Below are 17,247 nucleotides of genomic sequence, written 5' to 3' on the forward strand. Positions count from 1 at the left end.
GTTATTAGAACTCACTGATAACAGTAATTGTGAGGGAGGTGACTGAAAGTTTTCTTTTAATGTAAAAGATCATGAGAGTAATTTAAGACAATTTTAACAGCATAGACAAGAAAGCTACTCCAAGAAGTAACACAGAACACGTTTTGTCAGCAAATTGACTCGTTTCCTTGGGAAGATGAGAATTGTGAGCTCATTACTATAAGACAAAAAATAGTAATTACACAAAAGATAAAGATCATTTACACTATCTCAATCTCAAAAAAATTACCTGGAATATATGATTTAGGAATAAAATACACTTAGAACCCATAAAAATTATCAAAGAGCTGGAATATCTCTCCCTATGAAGAAAGACTGAGAGAGTTGGGGGTGTTCAGAATAAAGAAGAGAAGGCTCCAGGAAGACATTATTGTGGCCTTTACATAAATGAAGTAAACCTGCAAGATGGAGAGAGACTTTCTATCAAGTCCCCTAGTAACAGTTTTAAACTGAAAAGGATAGATTTAGACTGGATGTAAGAAAGACATTTGTTACAATGAGGTTTACCTGGAGAAGCTGTTTCCCCATCCCTGGAAACCTTCAAGGTCAGTTGGGATGGAGCTTTGAACAACCTAGTGAGGGACAGAGGGGTAAGACTTGATGTCTTTAAAGGTCCTTTCCAAATCAAGCCACTCTGTGACTCTAAAATAACCTTTAATTCATGTACTGTTAATGAATAGCTTGTCTTTTCACAGAAGGCCAAGTACTGTAAAGACTTGGCATCTGACCAGTAACAAACCAGACAAAATCTGCTATTAGCACTGACAGGATTTTGGCAGCAGGGAAAACTGCAGGCCATAACAACTTCCACATTAGCCACATCCTGACCACAGCTCAACTCTTTCATTTTTTGGCAAGACACTGCTCTCTGCAAGGTTTGAGAAAGTTCTAGGCTTCCCTAAACCTTGGTACAGGGTCATGCAGATTATAGACTCTGTACTAATCTTTGCACAGATTTTGCCACAGCTAAAGACAAACAGGCTGTTTTTCTTATTACTGATAGTATCTCAGGGAGCCACAGAAATTGACTGATGTAGCTCCCTCAGTCCCAATACTTTTAAGAACCATGAGTTATAAGAAATCCAGCTCAAGAACATTATGCTCACTTTTTGTTCAGGAAATAGAAGACTGAGATCAAAGTCCAACTGCATTTTTCCAGCCTCAATTGGATTTTAATACCTCAGATAGATTACCTGAATGTTACTGCCTGTCCCCATCATGTATAAAACGTTATTTATTAATTTAACATACATGCTGCAAGAAAGTGCATCCCTGCTCACAATTCTGTTAAAGTCAACAATGAGTAAGAATTAACAAAGAGCAACACCACAAAAATGGTTATAAATTTTCTACCCAAGTGTTACAAGAGACCAGGCCTAATGCATATTTTAGAAGAAATCTGTAACAGCTTTAAGGTTTTCAATAGCAGGTGTCATCATGCAGGCAACAGAGCAAGCACACTCTCCTTTCACAGGCAGGAGAAGAGAACCATCCCTGAGGCTGGGAACTGCATGGCAACCACAGGCACACATAGTCTCAGTATATCTGATACAAAAGTAAACCGAAAATAACTTATGCAGAATCACGGCTCCCAGGACCAGCCCTTAAGCATAATTACAAATTCTACACAGAAGCTCAGGCAGAGGACAAACCACCACCGTCACATGCTAAGATCAGCCTATTTATTTTGGCAAAGAAACAAGAAGTGGAGTCAAAGAAAGCTTTTAGTCAGGTTGTAAATTCAGACACAAAATGCACCTCAGGTGTTTTTAAATTCAAAACTTCCTGAACAATTACAGCTGGAAAAAAAAATGTGAGAGAATGAGCACTGTCATGCTGCCACTGCTATTTCCCAGTTGGGGTCAGCAGCTCAAAGCATTTATTCATGGCACTTGAGCTTTAATTTCAGAACATGCAAAATATTTTATACAAAAAATGCATCTCCAGAGGCTGAAAACTCATCTAAGAAATAACACCAGGTCACAAGTCCTGCCCATTCAGTCTTCATTTAATTCAGCTGCAATGGTTTCAATCTAGATGTCCAAGAACAGTCCAGTGATAATCTTACGGTTAGACATTTTTAAGGGAGTAGTAGATCTAAGATGAGACAACAGAGTGAAGCTCAGCTAAATAAAAAGATATTGCAATTATCATGGGTGGTTTTTTTTTTCTTTTTCAATTACATAAATATAAGTTTCAATTTCATTTTCCTCTCTGTAACAAATATTCAAGAATTTAACACTGTGGTGGGATTAGGAGCATATAACAAAAATTTTCATTTCAAAAATATTATTTTCAACCCTAAAAAACACACTTCTTTCATTTTGTTGCTTTTTAGTCCTTCCTACAATATTTTGAATTAAACTGAACACACATAATATTTTGTTTGTAGGGCAAACAAAATATTATGCTTTCAAAATCAAAGATTTATAGAAGACTTGAATGGTCAATTTAAGATATTTGTGGCTTGGATTTTTTCTTCTTTTTTTACTAATGATAAAGATTTTAACAATAGCCATTGTGACAGTAAAAGGAGAATTCCAGGAGAGAGAGCATATTTATTTGCACATCTTTTTAAGGTCATTATTTTTCCTGACATAAATCTGAAAGGTAAGTTTTAAACTCAAGGGATACACCTCTGTTAGCAAATAACACAGTACAATAGGAGTAACTGCATATGAAACAGCAGTACTGAGGGTCCAGTGCCCTCAGTTGATGGTTTTATTAATTCTAGTTTGTACCACGTATGTCTAGTCTGGTCCCCCTGACTGAATATGAATTCACAGCTGCAAACTATCAGGTGTTTTTCTAAAGAGCATCCTCCATGCTGGTTTCATCCAAATAGGGTCCAGTTTGGTGCCTGCAGTGCCATAAATGCAGACAGCCAGGAGATTCAGTACATTAGTAAACTCCTAAGATGAACTAAAACACTAAAACACCTCTACTCATTCTTTATCCAGCTGCTGATGGTTACTGGCAAGAGAAAAGACTCTTTTTCTAATATGGTGACAAGCCATGTTATGGTACATTTTCCCCTTTTTTTATCTACACTTCACCTTTAACACCATCTTTATCTTGGCTTTACTCTTTATAACCAAGCATGAGTGATCATATACTATATAGCTACCAATTATACATCATGACTTAACCAGGAAAAACAGCCTTAAAACAATCCTAAGATAGTTGTTTTAAATAACATAAACTAAGTTTTTCTTCATTCTCTCTTTCTCAAGGGCAGACTATTGCTATTACTACACAACAATTCTGCCTTAGATCTCCAAAGTTCAGTACTTTAAATATATGATTCTTAGAGTTCAAACACCAGCTAAACACAAGTTCCACCCTTCAGAGCTTATACAATTGTAGTGATCTCACCCTCTAAACACAAAGTATGATTAAAATTACCTTCAATTCCACCTCAATTGTCCCAAGAAGCTCCTGTGAGCCCCCAGCAGGCAGCTCTCCCCAGCCCATCCAGGGACACTGTACTCCAAGTGCCTGTCAAGCAGCCCTCACCCTGGCTGGGAAGGACACACAGAGATCCTGCTGCCTAATCAAACAAGTCTCAAATAAAACATCACTTGCGTGCTCAGCTGGTAACTCACCACGGGCTCCCCATCAGATGACGCTGGGGACTGAAATGTGGAAGCAAAAGCAACAGGAATGCAAGTAAGTCCTGTTCCTGCACGTTTCAACATAACCCTGTTCAGCAGTCCAAACAAAAGCCTGTGCTTATTCAGCCTACAAATAACTTTAATCACTGTGTTTTATCTAAAACCAGGGTATAGATTCCTCTCTCTGGTAATTAATCTTCCTGCTGCTTGTCAGACAGGAGAGATTTGAATTAGGGCTTTCATTCAAAAGCACGGCTAGTATTTACAATTGCACAGACCTAACCACGTATCAAAATTTCTGTTCCTGTTCCAACATCACATTATAAAAAGTAAACTTTTGTTTCATTTATGGACAATATAGAAAACACAAATCGAAATTATTTCAAAAACACATTGAAAGATACTATTAAAAATACTCTTAAGGGAAGTGCAAAAGGCTCACACACAGAAGCTTAAAGTTCCCAAATACAAGATACTACCTCCAACATTTTGAAAAAAAAAAAAAAAAGAAAAAAATTTTTAAAATAAATCTAAAATACATACAAGCATGGCCTGAATTATTTGGGCACAACCTGACTTCAGATGTTCAAAGCCAATCTAGAAAGTGATGACTTTCATCATCAGAAAATAAATACAAAATTTTTAACATTTCACAAAGAAGAATGTACCCATAGTATTTACAAAACAACCATATTTTTTGTTCTTGTGTTTGTGCAATGTAAAGGGGGAAAAAAAAGGAAAACATAACAGAACCTCCATTAGCAAACTTTCTGGAACTTACCACCAAAGTTTCCTTGAGCTATCTCATGTCAAGGATGGTTCACATTCATTGTGTTTCTCAACTGTAAAAGTAGGGCACTTTTTGTGGAACACAGAGGTTTGGCCCAAATAAAATTCAGGATTTAAATAACACTCCTCTAGAACAGTTAAAAATAACTGCTGGTTGGCAATCCCCAAAAAGGAGATTATATAAAAGGAGTATTTCAAAGACCCCACTCATACGAAGTTTATGACAGAAATTCAGCAGAATGGTGCTCAGCAGAAATTTCAGGGGGTCCAGAAACCAAAAAGACTAAATGATTTTTTAATGAGCAAAACTGACATCACAGGTTCAAACCATGTCTCAGCTACATGCCTACATATACCATGGGCAGTCAATACACTCAATATCAAAACCATCAAGAAAGGTAATCAAATAGATTTGCCTATATGAGTCAGGAGGGACAGAAAGCATGAAACAGATGTTTCAACTCAGTACTTTTGTCTAATTGACATCCTTGAAGAAATTTCTGATTTTCTCAACACAATTTCCAAGAAACAGGCACAACCTAATTTAATGCAACCTGCTATACATGGTTAGGATTCACCCAGGTGACACAAGAGGAAAACCCTAACTTAATTAGATCATTTCAGATCAGTTGCTATGAAATCAATGGGTTTTGTTATTTGGCACATTTAAACCTATTATCCAGTTAATCAATTAGAGAAGAGGATAACGTGAAACAGTTCTTAAGCACACTTCAAAGATACTTAAATCTTCTTATATTTTTTTCTTTTGATTATAACACCTTCTGTGATCAAAAGAAGTATGTTTAAAGCCTTCCTTCAATTCCAAAACAATCTAAATAGTTTCAAAATTCTTCCTACTGAAAATATATTATTACTGATTTCTAAGTAAAGAAAGAAACAGTTGTTTCTTTCTCAAAGACACATCCCTTTGTTCTTCTAAGGTTATGTATGGCAAGACATCTCCTTGCACATCTTTAAAACTTTCCTCTAAATGCTCAGTGCCAGCCACACAGAAATTCTATCTGGTTTTAAACAACTCTTTGCCAAATAAAGAACTAAAAGGGTCACTTAATGACAGGTTAAGTACATGTGATATTTACATGGAAAACAAACTACAGAATATTTCAATCTAGCAGAAAAAGTTGTAATACACAGCTGATGGAAACAGAGACCACACAGACTAGAAACAGGAACTATTTTGAACACTTTGAACAATTTTGAAAATGTTTTGAAGAATTACTTTTAACCATTAATACAGATGTTAAATTAAGTCTAAATTTTTTTTTCATCCTAGTTCAATATTTTTCTATCTGATTTGCAAGATATCACACCCAGTATGCAAAGGAACTGCTTTGTTGTTTTTTTTTAATATACACACAGACACAGCCAAAGTTAAGCACCAGTGCCATCTGACAGAAGAAACAGTTGAAATTCAATTCCTGGCTGGTTTCAGCATTTGCGGATATTTCATGGACTCAGAAATGTCAATGATGTCAATCAAAAAGCCTAGAAAACAGTTCAAAAAGTCACATGCAAAGTCCTCATGTTAAAAACATTTAATTGACACATTCCTGATTACAAGCAAGACCCTCACCCTATTGATTTCAAAATGGCAAACCACAAAACAGTCTCTGATTTTTTTTCATGGAAAATTAATACATAATTGTTTTTTAAAAGATGAGGAATACGACGCAGAAGAGACTGTACTGCTATTGAAGGAAAGACTATGAGGTCATGTGAAACTTCTCATCAGTGAACCCACAAGACAACCTGGTGGCTCCCCTTCTCAAGGCTTTACAAAGCATCCTCTTCAGCTTCCTGGACCTGTGGTCTACAGTGCAGTAAGCCAAGTTCACTCAAACATTCTGCTTAGAATTCCACTCTGAATGTCTTCAGCACTTCCTGTATTCCAGCAAATACATTCTTTATTTCAGATAGATTTTTTTTTTTTTCCCTTATATTTTCTTTCACCCAAAATTTGAGCTCCATGGGAGCTTAAGCTACAATGATCAGTAATTCAACACAAAAGTTAGATATTATTAATTCTAATTCCTCCTTGCAAATAGAAATGTTTCAAATCTGCTTTCATGCTGGATATTTCTTCACACTGTTGAATGAACTGAGCATCTTCTTGGATGGGCAGGAGGAAGCTAACAGTAAATTCCTCATAGATTTCCTGTATTTCCTTTCTAGAGTAACAAGTCCTCCTTGGGGATGAGTTTTTGGGTTTGAATTATTCATGGGAACTAGAAAATTAAAGCTTTTAAGTACAGTTGTTTCTCATCATCAGATGACTAGAGATCTTCTAAGGTCATCTTAGAAAAAATTCAAAACAGTGTAAAAGAAACAATGGTGTACAATGTAAGCATGATGAAGATCCTGGAGGATTATTATAAGTCAGGTGCTTCCTCAGGAGCCCAGAAAACTCCAGTTCCTTTGGTGCTGAGACAGCAACAATCACATGGAGTTCAGCCACCTCCCAGTGACCTACATGAAGTCTTGAGCCAAGAACTCAATAACAGCTGAATTTGAAAAGAGTAAAATGTAGTCCAGAGCAGCCCAACGATACAGTTTTCAACCCACTGAACTAAAAAAAAATCCAAAACAAAACACAACCAACCAACAGACCTAGTTTGCAAAATGTATCAACATATGAATCATTACCCTCGTCACACCACCTTAATGGAGACTCCACCTCTCTTTACAGAGTCCTGTTCCACCCTCCACAATAGCATACATGTCTTCAATTATAGGAAAGTATGTGCTTCCTTTTATTGACTGAAGGACACAAGGTCTGAAGAATTATCTTATTATTTCTATTAATAAATAAAAACCAAGACATTGCATTTTGGTATCAATGCTCTGTTCAGAGGAAATTCACAGCTTCCAGAGTTTCTGCTTTACTTGGGTGATTAATGAAAAGGACTTGCTGGCTATTATGGCTTACTCTAGCTTCAAAAGAAAAAGAAAAAATGCATGCCTCTTGAATAACTCCAATAACTTAAGAACAATAAAGGAAACAAGATTAATCAAATGCCTACACATCCAGTTTCTGTGCTGCCTTCAGACACAAGGGTGAAACATGCTGGCTAATTTCCCAGTGTTATGACCTGTGAAGAATACCGATCTAAATTTTCTAAAATAAAAATATCACTGCATGTCTGTTAAGAAATAATAAACTTTTTTTTTTTAGAAGCGACAAGTTGGCAAAAGTTGCTGACATTCAAGTACAAGAGGGAAACAATTATATTTCAAAGGCTATCAAAGAAGCATTTGCTTTTTCAGCTTCCACTCTATAAAACTCATTCAAGTTTTACTGGATGCTGTAGTTTAGCTAATTTTTCCAGTCATCCAGCAGCCTGTGCTATGTGATGATCCTCATTTGATAGAGAAGCTTTTGACAGCATTTTGGAAACATGTCCAACATAACACTAATAACAGCATAGGAAACCCTAATACACCAGGTGTGGCTTCAGAGATGAAGGCTGAGCCACCCAGGAAGTGCTCTAATAACTACACCAGCCTTCCTGTAAGCTTTTACCACTAAGCGTCTCTTGAACTACATTTATACTGAAAAGGATCAGAAAGATATAGGACAGAGGAGTGATTTTTCCCTGACCTGCTCTTCTATTGTAGCAGTGGAATAAAACATAGGCTTTGATTGTAGTGAATTATTTTAATCTTCTTTGATATTTGGCTCTTCTACCCTTTCTCTAGGTACCCTTTAGTTTATCTTTTCTCCCAGCCTCAAAATGCCTTAAAAAAAAAGAAAAGTTTCTTTCTAGAAATAAATTCTCATTTAGAATTGAAACTGTCATCTAAAAAACTCCTTGCAATGCTCTGGACTGCTTTTTGTTTTGGGGAACACAAGAGACCCAGAGCTGCCCATTCTGCCAGTGAAGCTGTGCTAATCCTGCCCTGTGCTGAACCCAGCCAGCCAGCAAGGTTCAGCCTGGAAGGTCAATCACATCTGCTCAGCCTCCCCTGTCCAGCATCACCCAGCTCAGCAGCCACTGCTCCAAGTCATGCTTTCCCATGTGGCTGCTTCTGCCAACACCACCCTGCCCAAAACCAACATTCATAGTTTGGGATGTCTGGTAGTTACTCCCCTTGTTGAGCCCTTCTACTCTAAACTGCCTCCTCCTTACACATTAAGCTGCACCTAAAATTAGCCTAAAAAGCAGATCTTCATCACAAAGCAACAGTATTCTCCCCACTTCCACTTTTTCAAAACAGGAAGACTGACTGCTGCTTTGGTCCAGGAATGTAGCGAATCCCCATGCATCTTAGGAGGTAAAAGGCATAGGGCTTTCTTTGTGAGGGTGCTCTTGGCATGGTGACAAGGGGCTTTGCTGACCCAGAACAAGCTCAGCAAATTATTATCTGGTGCAAGGACCAGATAATAATTTGCTGTGAAGCAAGGACCACTGTAAAAAGCCAAAGGAGTCCCCAGCAGAGCAGCAACTCACAATAGCCTGCAACAACACAAAGTATTCCTTCCTGCTGACTGGCATGGAGAACCAGCACGTTCTACTGCAGGGCTTCCCAGGCAGTGCTGGGCGCACATGAGCAAAGCTTGCCACAACAGGAATGTTCCCTGCAGCAAATGTGTCCTCCACATCACTCTCCAAACCTCAGCCTGATGAGCAGGGTTAACTGTAGGTTGACAGCTTTCAAGTAATTACAGCCATTCCCAGTCCAGTGCTAACTGGTGTGACACTGGTCATCCTCCACTAGGGAAGACAGAAAACAAAGGAGAAAACACAGATTTTGCTTAAACTCTCTCCCCAGTCTTCAAATTCTGCTTCTACCAGATGTTCTGCCCTGCATCTCTCCACTATCCTTTTGACTAGACACCAAGCCTGGCTGATAAGTAAAGCAAAAGCCAGCATCTCTTTCATCCCCAGAAAACCACACTGATGCAGCCAGTTTTACTTGCTCTATTGTACAAACTCCATTTGCAATCTGCCTTGGTAGAGGCAGTCGACAAAGAGCATGTGAAGCTGCACGCTCATCTGTAGGACTGACGCCATGCAAATCCTTCCCATTGGCAGCAAGTTGTGAAACACAAAAGGCAGGATATCCTGGAAGCAGTGCAACATAAATGGGAAAAAAAAAGGCATGTGTCCTGGGAATAACTTACACACGGATTCTTTAGAGGCAGAAGCTGATCCTTAAAAAAGAAGTCTGATCCAGAGGGAGATACATTGTGAAGCTGTCAACAAATATCAGCACATGAAGCACCACCAAGGACCCAGATTGCACCAGAGTGATTCAGGCAGATGAATGACAGGCAAGGCACAATGCAACCCAGGAAGCCAATCCAGGTGACATGCTAACAACATCCACTGGAGCAGTCATTGTGTTCTACACTCCACTGAACTCCAAATGAATGCTATCACATGCATCTGGGTCAAAATTTGACTGGCATTACATTCAACAGTGCAAAGAGGTGATACCAGCTATCACTGAACCAAGGTCTGCATTACTTGCTATAGCCTGCAGCGCCCAAGCTCCACACACCATGCCATTCCTGTCCCAGCTGGGTGGAAGCCTTTGGAAGACAGCCTGGTACCTGAAGAAGGGGAAATGCTCCTCAGCTAAGGGAAGACTTTTAAAAACCCTTCATTCTCCTCCCACATTTTCTTCTTGTTAGTATTGAAACAGCTGCAAAGACCTTGACAGGAGCATAGTAATAGAGAAGCCACAATAGTTTTTCTTTACTTCCCTAGCTGTTAGTACACACTTTTACCTCATGTTAGAAATACAGCATAGTCTGAACACTTGCAGGAGGTGCTTGAGGGAAGTGATTTGTCAGAAAAAAAGGAAAAAAAACACCCTTGTTTTTCAACAGTAGTAACTTGAAGTAACTTGAAGTCTGCTAAAACACAAGCTTCAAAAATAAACAGCAATCAGCAAACATTGTTTAAATGCTTGCTAATATTTACTAGGCTAGTTTGTCACTACATAAAATTGTTCTTTCTGAAAATATGGCTATTTATGTTCAACTCAGTTCTCTTTACATGTGTGACAATTACACAGCTTTTCCTTACACAAAGGCCTGAAATGAAATAAAATTAAATGCTTGGGAACAAAGTCCTCACACAGATGTGTCTACTTCATTGTCAGACTAGAGATTACTGGTTAGAGTTTTGTGGGTCTGCATGCCTATAAAATGTTCCTCAGAAAATTAGGCCATTAATTTAAAATTAAGCAGCTGATCAAACTGAACAAAACAAAGCTACAGCAGCCTCACACACAGCTGCATCTGGCCCATTCAAATTTCTCCCTTAAGTATGTATAGTGGAGGAAGTAACAGCTCCTTTAGAGAAGGCTTCTGTCTTACCTGGATCTCCTAAAAACTACTTGGACATTTCCAACAAGGTGACCAATGGAAATGAGAAGCTGCAGGAGAGAACATGATGAGTCCTAGAAAAATATAAGCCAATTAGCTTTCATTAATTACCACTAACCACACCTTAGCATATCTTCAGATGTCACTCCAAAATCTTTACCTGTCTTGGGGTGAAATACTTAGCCCAAATTGCAAGGCCTTATGGTCTTACCACCCACAGCAGGCACACCCAGGGTCAGTGCCTGGACATGTACAGGGATCAGAGAGCATCTTACATTTGATGAGGAAAATGTGGCTTCAAAGTCCTGCCCAGGCAAGGCAGGAAGGGCAGCCCCCAGTGCTAACCTGTTTTGCACAAAAGCAGTCAAAACCAGCATTTTTCTTCTATTACAATCTTCAAGTGTTTCCTCTTGCTGGGGTCTCTTTGGTCTTCTCAGCTTCTCAGACTTTCCCACCCTTCAGCCTTCACATGTTTCTTAAGAAGGAGCTCACCTCTAAATACTCTCCCTCTTCCTAGTGGTAGTTTCCCATTCCCCTGCTTCCACCTCCTCCCTCGGGCTAAAGCAGCAGTCACTCAGTAAACATGCCAGTGACATGAAGTGCCTTTTGTCTGCCCTCTTCTCTCCCAAAGGGATTTGTATAGAGACCAGGATTAATACTGAAAACAACCCGTTTCAAACAGCTATTTTGGATTTTTTTTTTAAACCATATAAATTTTCACTTCCATCCTATGTACTCAAGCAGTCCGTACTTACTACTCACTCAAAATCCCAAGCTTTTATCAAATAAAAAGAAACAAAAAAAATCAGGAAATAATATAAATGCATTTTTTTAAGTCACAAAAACAAATCTCTTTCTAAAGACATCAGTAACTGATCCCAGACTGTAACAGAAGGTGCAAAGGGTAATTTAAAAAAAAAAAAAATCTATGAACCAACTTCATATATTATAACCCCGTGCTAGGCTGACTACTACATGAAGAGACTCAGAACTCTCTGCAGCAACAGAAACAAAGAAGCTAAACTCCATAAACTCCAACAATTGCTGAAATAAACTATTTTAGTCCCAAATTAAAAGAAATCTGGTGTAATATTTTTCGAAAATACATACATGTATGCAAAACTGAAAAAAGCTACTAGAATTTAAACTAAAAGAGAATGACCTCTAAGAGTATATGGGCAACACATTATTTATGTTTGTCACTGCTGCTTTAGTGTTAAATATATATAATTTAGTACATAACCCAGAAATACCCATAGCATCAGATGTCATATCATCAAAAGACAGCATGTTCATTGACAATAGGAAAGATTCCTAGAGCCACAAGAAAAGGAGCTACTTAGACCACTGAACTGTAAAAAAACATGTTCTGTGGGTGTTGACCTTTTCAGCAAGACATGACTTGTACAGCATGATAAAAGGCTAAGAAACTTCATGGCTAAGATTCCTCTCGCTGAGTTAATAAGAAATAATCTTTTTCCTTTGAAAGGATGTTGAACTTTACAGCAAAACATAAAACAATGTAAAATTTATTTCAGATTACCATCAGAATATGGTATTTAAAAAAAAAAAAACTTTTATCAAAGCTTAAAATTTGATTTTGCATAAATGATCTAAAAAAATACTAAGGTGTAAGACTTTTTCAAAAGCCCACAGTGCATGTCCAAACACCCAAAGGGAAGAAATTTCAATAGCGGGCATTCACGCAGTGAACCAAACACTATCTCAAGGTCCAAATAATCCAAGATTAAGTGTCTGATCATAAGTAATTTCAGGTGTTTGAGGAGATGCAAGAGTACTGCACTGGGATGACAACCAAAGACAGAGATCATCCCACCGTCTGCAGAACCGCACGTGTACAGAAGAAACAGGAGTGCTTTGTTCCAAACAGCTCAAATTCAACACAACTACAACAGCCCATCTCTCTTCTGTTTCCCGAGAATTTTGAAATTTAAAGCAATGGTCTTAACCACAACCAAAAGAAGGTCAGCTACTAAAATCTGTAAAAAACATTAGAGGCTCTTTTTTGGAAAAAAATCAGAAGAGAAGGACTGACAGACCCAGCAGAACACTCATTGAAAAGCAAGGCAGCAAGTATGAGAGAAGGAGAAACAGCATCATTCCTGGCTTGTGCACAGAAGAAACACTCCTTGCTTCAGAGAGACAGAAAACAATGCAGAATGCCATTTGTGTACACAAGCACCTGCCACAAAGGCTGCCTGCATGAACACGGCTTTAAAGCAAGTGTCAAACACTGAAAAAATAACTCAATAGGAGACTAGAAAATGAGACAACAATCTATATCACCAGTTTTCCTATCTTTGTGAAGGATTCTAGGTAACAAAAAGAAAAAAAAAAAGCCCCCCCCCAAAAAAAACCAACAAAAAAACCAACCTCAAAACCACAAAATAAACTCATTCTCACCCCCAATACCACCACATGTACTAAACCCGAGTGTTTTTATCTTTACATAGTAATAAAAGTCCATATTATCCTAGGGCCCTCTGAAGTCCATTATCTACTACAATCCTCTCCCATCATACTCTATGACTGTCCTTGTGTGTGACTCTGTCTGGGTGTCCCTGCCCACAAGCAGGGAACCAAATCATCTTTAGGGTCTTTTTTGTGATTCTATGGAATTCCCTACATATACTCTTTATGTCTGTATTTCTCTCTGCAAAGGGCTTTGGAGGCATTTGTCTTAACTTTTGGTAGAGACAATGAAGGTTACACAGGTCTAAGAGACTGCAAAATAGATCACAGCTTCCTGAGAGAGGGTGAGCTGAACAGCAAAGATTGATCACCTCTTGGCTGCTGCCCCTCATCTCTGCTGCTCTGCCTCTGCAGCACAGATACAGAAAAGAGAAAGGTGGTGGGATTTGTTGCTTTCTGCAGAGCCATCAGTTTGCACTGGGGTATGAAGGAGCCCCATGACCATTCACACTGCTGAGAAGGGTGAAGAAGATGCAGCCATTATGATTTTCTCCTTTCAGGGTTCAGCAGTCAATTACTTCAACCCAACTGCTCACAAAACTGCAACCCAACAGAACTGCTAAAATTGAAGTCATTAAAAATGTCTGTCAGATTCTTCATTCTTGAATGCTCTGCTCCCTGTCCTGGAAACTTTGCAATACATAAGCAAGCAAACGTCACAAAAGTTTACTGCACACTGCTAAACCTTGAATTGGATGAGCAGCTACAAAGCATCCTTCCCCAAAATTCTCCAATGCCTCCCCTAAAACAAGCAGAGTTCCATGATAAGCAGGTTTGCTGTGCCTGCACACAGACAAGACAAAAGGAGACACAGCAAAACTGTCTTTGGCACAGGGGACTTGGTGAAAGAGTTTTGTTGCTATCAATTTCCCCACTACAGAGCAGCTGTGATGGACTGCACTTGAAGAAATCAGGAAAGAGCGAAGCACAGATGTGAACTTGGAAGGGGGTGTCATCAGCGCACCACAGGCAAGACCTCCAGCACAGGTCACTCCTAAGCACTGGAGAAGGACATGCTGTCCTCCCAGATAGCTTCTTCCTAAACTTGGCTACTGCAGTATCCCCTTATAGCTGGCCTCTTTTGGATCTGGAACACTGAGAATGCACCTGATATGATCAAAACCTTGTTGAGTGCATGACAACAAAGACAATATAGCAGATGAGAGGCCGAAGCTCTGAACCACACAAATCTGAACTTGCTCAAAATACAAAAAGCAACAAGTTTTCCACGGTTTCAGTTCCAGCCTGAAGGATCCATAGAAACATTTAGATACAATTAGGAAAGTTGCTGCTATTTTTGTAAAACGCAGAGATCTTGCTAATATTGAAGAGATTTTTGTGAACAACTGGCTTTGTTAAATTCTCTACTCTTTTTTTTTTTCTCTATGAATTTCAAATCAGTCTGCTAAGTCTTGTTAATTACAAGGAAAACAAATTTGCTCGTGAAAAAATTATCCACTATGTAAATAATGCTCTTAATTTAATTGTCTGTTTAGCTACCTTTGCAAAATAAATTCAGCAAGCTCTCTTAAGAGATGTTACTTTAAAACAAAAAAAAATATATCTTTTATGATAAATAAGGCCTTCTGTTTAGCATTTACAAATCCAGGGCTCATTCAGACTATCAGCTCAAGACTAAGAATTTCTCTTTAATTCCTCTAAGAGTAGGTCAAGCCCTAAAAGATGCATATACGGATGTGGCCACCCCAGCTCTGGTAACACTCATGGCACCTCCATTTGGCACTGCCAGGACTGGATCCATTTGGAGACTGGCCACATTCCACACAACAGCAGTGCTGCAAGCTGTGCATATAAAAAGTGAAGTTTAATTCCAGATGTCTCATCCAGCTCTCGTTCCCTAGAGCAAGAAGAAACTGCCCTTCATCCACACACTTGCAGAGGGAGAAGAAGCATTCACTGTATGAGGAAGGTCCCTTGGCTTGACGGAAGTGCTTCAGGAATGACACAATGACACAATGACTCGCAGCACAGCCACAGCAGCCAGACACCAGCCCACACTTAATCAAGCGTTCATGCATGCCCTGCTACTGACAGTAGCTGCAATTTAGCTCGCAAAGCTCACACATGCCTACAGGAGCAGCAGCCAGCACTGTATCTGCAGGTTACATGTCATCTGGTTGCAACTCCCTTTTCAGCAGGAAGTCAGCATGTGCACCAAGGAGTCCTTAAACCACCTTTTCAAGGCCAAGCTATGTTGTCCACAGGTGGCAACAGGCTTTGCCTTGGAGCTGCAGCAGCATGGCACAGTAGCAGGACAGAACAGACCCAGCCCTCCTCAGCCTCATCACCCTCTGCTCTGTTTCTGCACACAGCTCAACAACACCACAACAAAACCAACTTGCTTTGGCTTAATCGGTTGTTTTGAATAGGTATTTTAAGATGGTCACTTATCAAAAGACAACTTTAGCACGCTTTCCCAAATAAAATACATATATTAAATTTATATGGTCATTGCTTACAGAAATAATTCCACCAGAGACTGAAGTGCCCACAGATTTATCTGCCCTTTTCTTGACATCAGAGCCTTAGTAAAAACCATGAAAGGCAGCTGATGCTTCTCATTCAGCTTTACAAAACAGCTGGTTTTGTTGGGGTTTTTTGGGGGGAGGGGAAGATTCATCCACAGCCATCAGTTCAAAGGCTACATTTTTCTGTGTTCTTTATATTGATATAGTATCTATCAATACTTCAGAAAAACAAGTCACTGTCATTAGTATTTACTACAAACCTAAGACAGTCAGCCATTCCAAGAAATATCAAAGTAGAAACTTAAATAGATGTCAAGCTATGTTAAAATGTTGTCATTTTAAAATGCCTATGTATACTTTAAAAAGTGAATACAAAATGAGAAACATATGATATTTGGCAATTTATTTGTTTTTAAAATAGGACTTTAGAAAGTCCTTTTAAAAAGTGTTTCAGACCCAAAGATGCTATAACACTGAGACACAAGTTATGAAGCCACACACAGTATATTCTAGAGCAGATGAATACCTCAGGTTTTATCCCTCTGATTTTCCTGGTTTAAATCACAACATGGTTGTACATCTACATTTCCTACAGTATTACAGGCTATACTCCTAAACCACAACATTTTGCTGTCAAATGCAGTAGTTTGCCTCAACACTAATTATTTTAAAACCAAATGCCATAAGCTGTAACATGAGATGACCAGCAACTGAAAGAGAAACTGTTCATCTTTAGAGGACTGGAATTACCTTTTTCCACGTAAACTCAAGACCAAATACAGACAGCACCAGAAGAAATCATAAAGCTCAAGCCCCTGCATGAGAAAACAGTAAAAGAGTGTTGAGGAATGTTTTTAATACATCCTTAACACAAATGCTATTTGACTTTCAAAAACCTTCACAGAAATGAGACTGCACAACTTTAGTTTCTTTCAGCTTTCCCCAAGGCATAACAGATTTTAAGAACTGCATCAAGTCTTCAGTGCAAACTAGTTTCATCTTTTTCTATACACTCTTCAGTGACAGAAGAACACAGACCACTTCTTACTAATTTTAATACTCTAGCATTTTCTTGTCCCCTCATCTCATCTCTTTCTGCAAGAAATGAGCTTGTCTAGCTTTGTGGAACACACTTTCCAAACACACACATTCTTGGCAGATACATTTTCCAAAACTTTCCTAAGCCCTGGCAACCATTTTTGGTAGATTGAAACAATTGAATTTATCTTTCTTAACAGGCTGTGGCCAAAACTGGACACATTATTCTGTTAATTTGTTGCACTAGTAGGAAAAGCTAAATGCTGAACTTCAACAGTAGCTGAAGATCCCTGTGCTTCCTGTGATCCCACATAACCCTCAGATCTGCTTCCATGGTGCCGCTGCCAAGTCGACTTTACCCATCTGCATTATGGGATCTTCCTCCTGAAAATAGTATCTTGTACTCAAATACTGTCTTCGAACTTATCAG

The 17,247-nt window shown here is 38.8% G+C and overlaps 1 protein-coding gene across 2 annotated transcripts in view; it reads right to left on the bottom strand.

The window, feature by feature from the left end:
- MYO6 (myosin VI) overlaps positions 1-16,609 on the bottom strand; it is a 99,048-nt gene extending 82,439 nt beyond the window's left edge. The window contains exon 1 of one of the 2 annotated variants that reach the window (XM_015621936.3): positions 16,530-16,606. The gene's annotated coding sequence lies outside the window, so the exon portion shown is untranslated. Of the gene's footprint in view, positions 1-16,529 lie in introns of both variants that reach the window. The other variant, XM_033512950.1, reaches the window with a different exon arrangement.
- Between the last annotated feature and the right edge of the window lie 638 nt (positions 16,610-17,247).

The sequence above is a fragment of the Parus major genome, chromosome 3 (assembly GCF_001522545.3).
Source record: "Parus major isolate Abel chromosome 3, Parus_major1.1, whole genome shotgun sequence".
Classification (NCBI taxonomy): Eukaryota; Metazoa; Chordata; class Aves; order Passeriformes; family Paridae; genus Parus; species Parus major.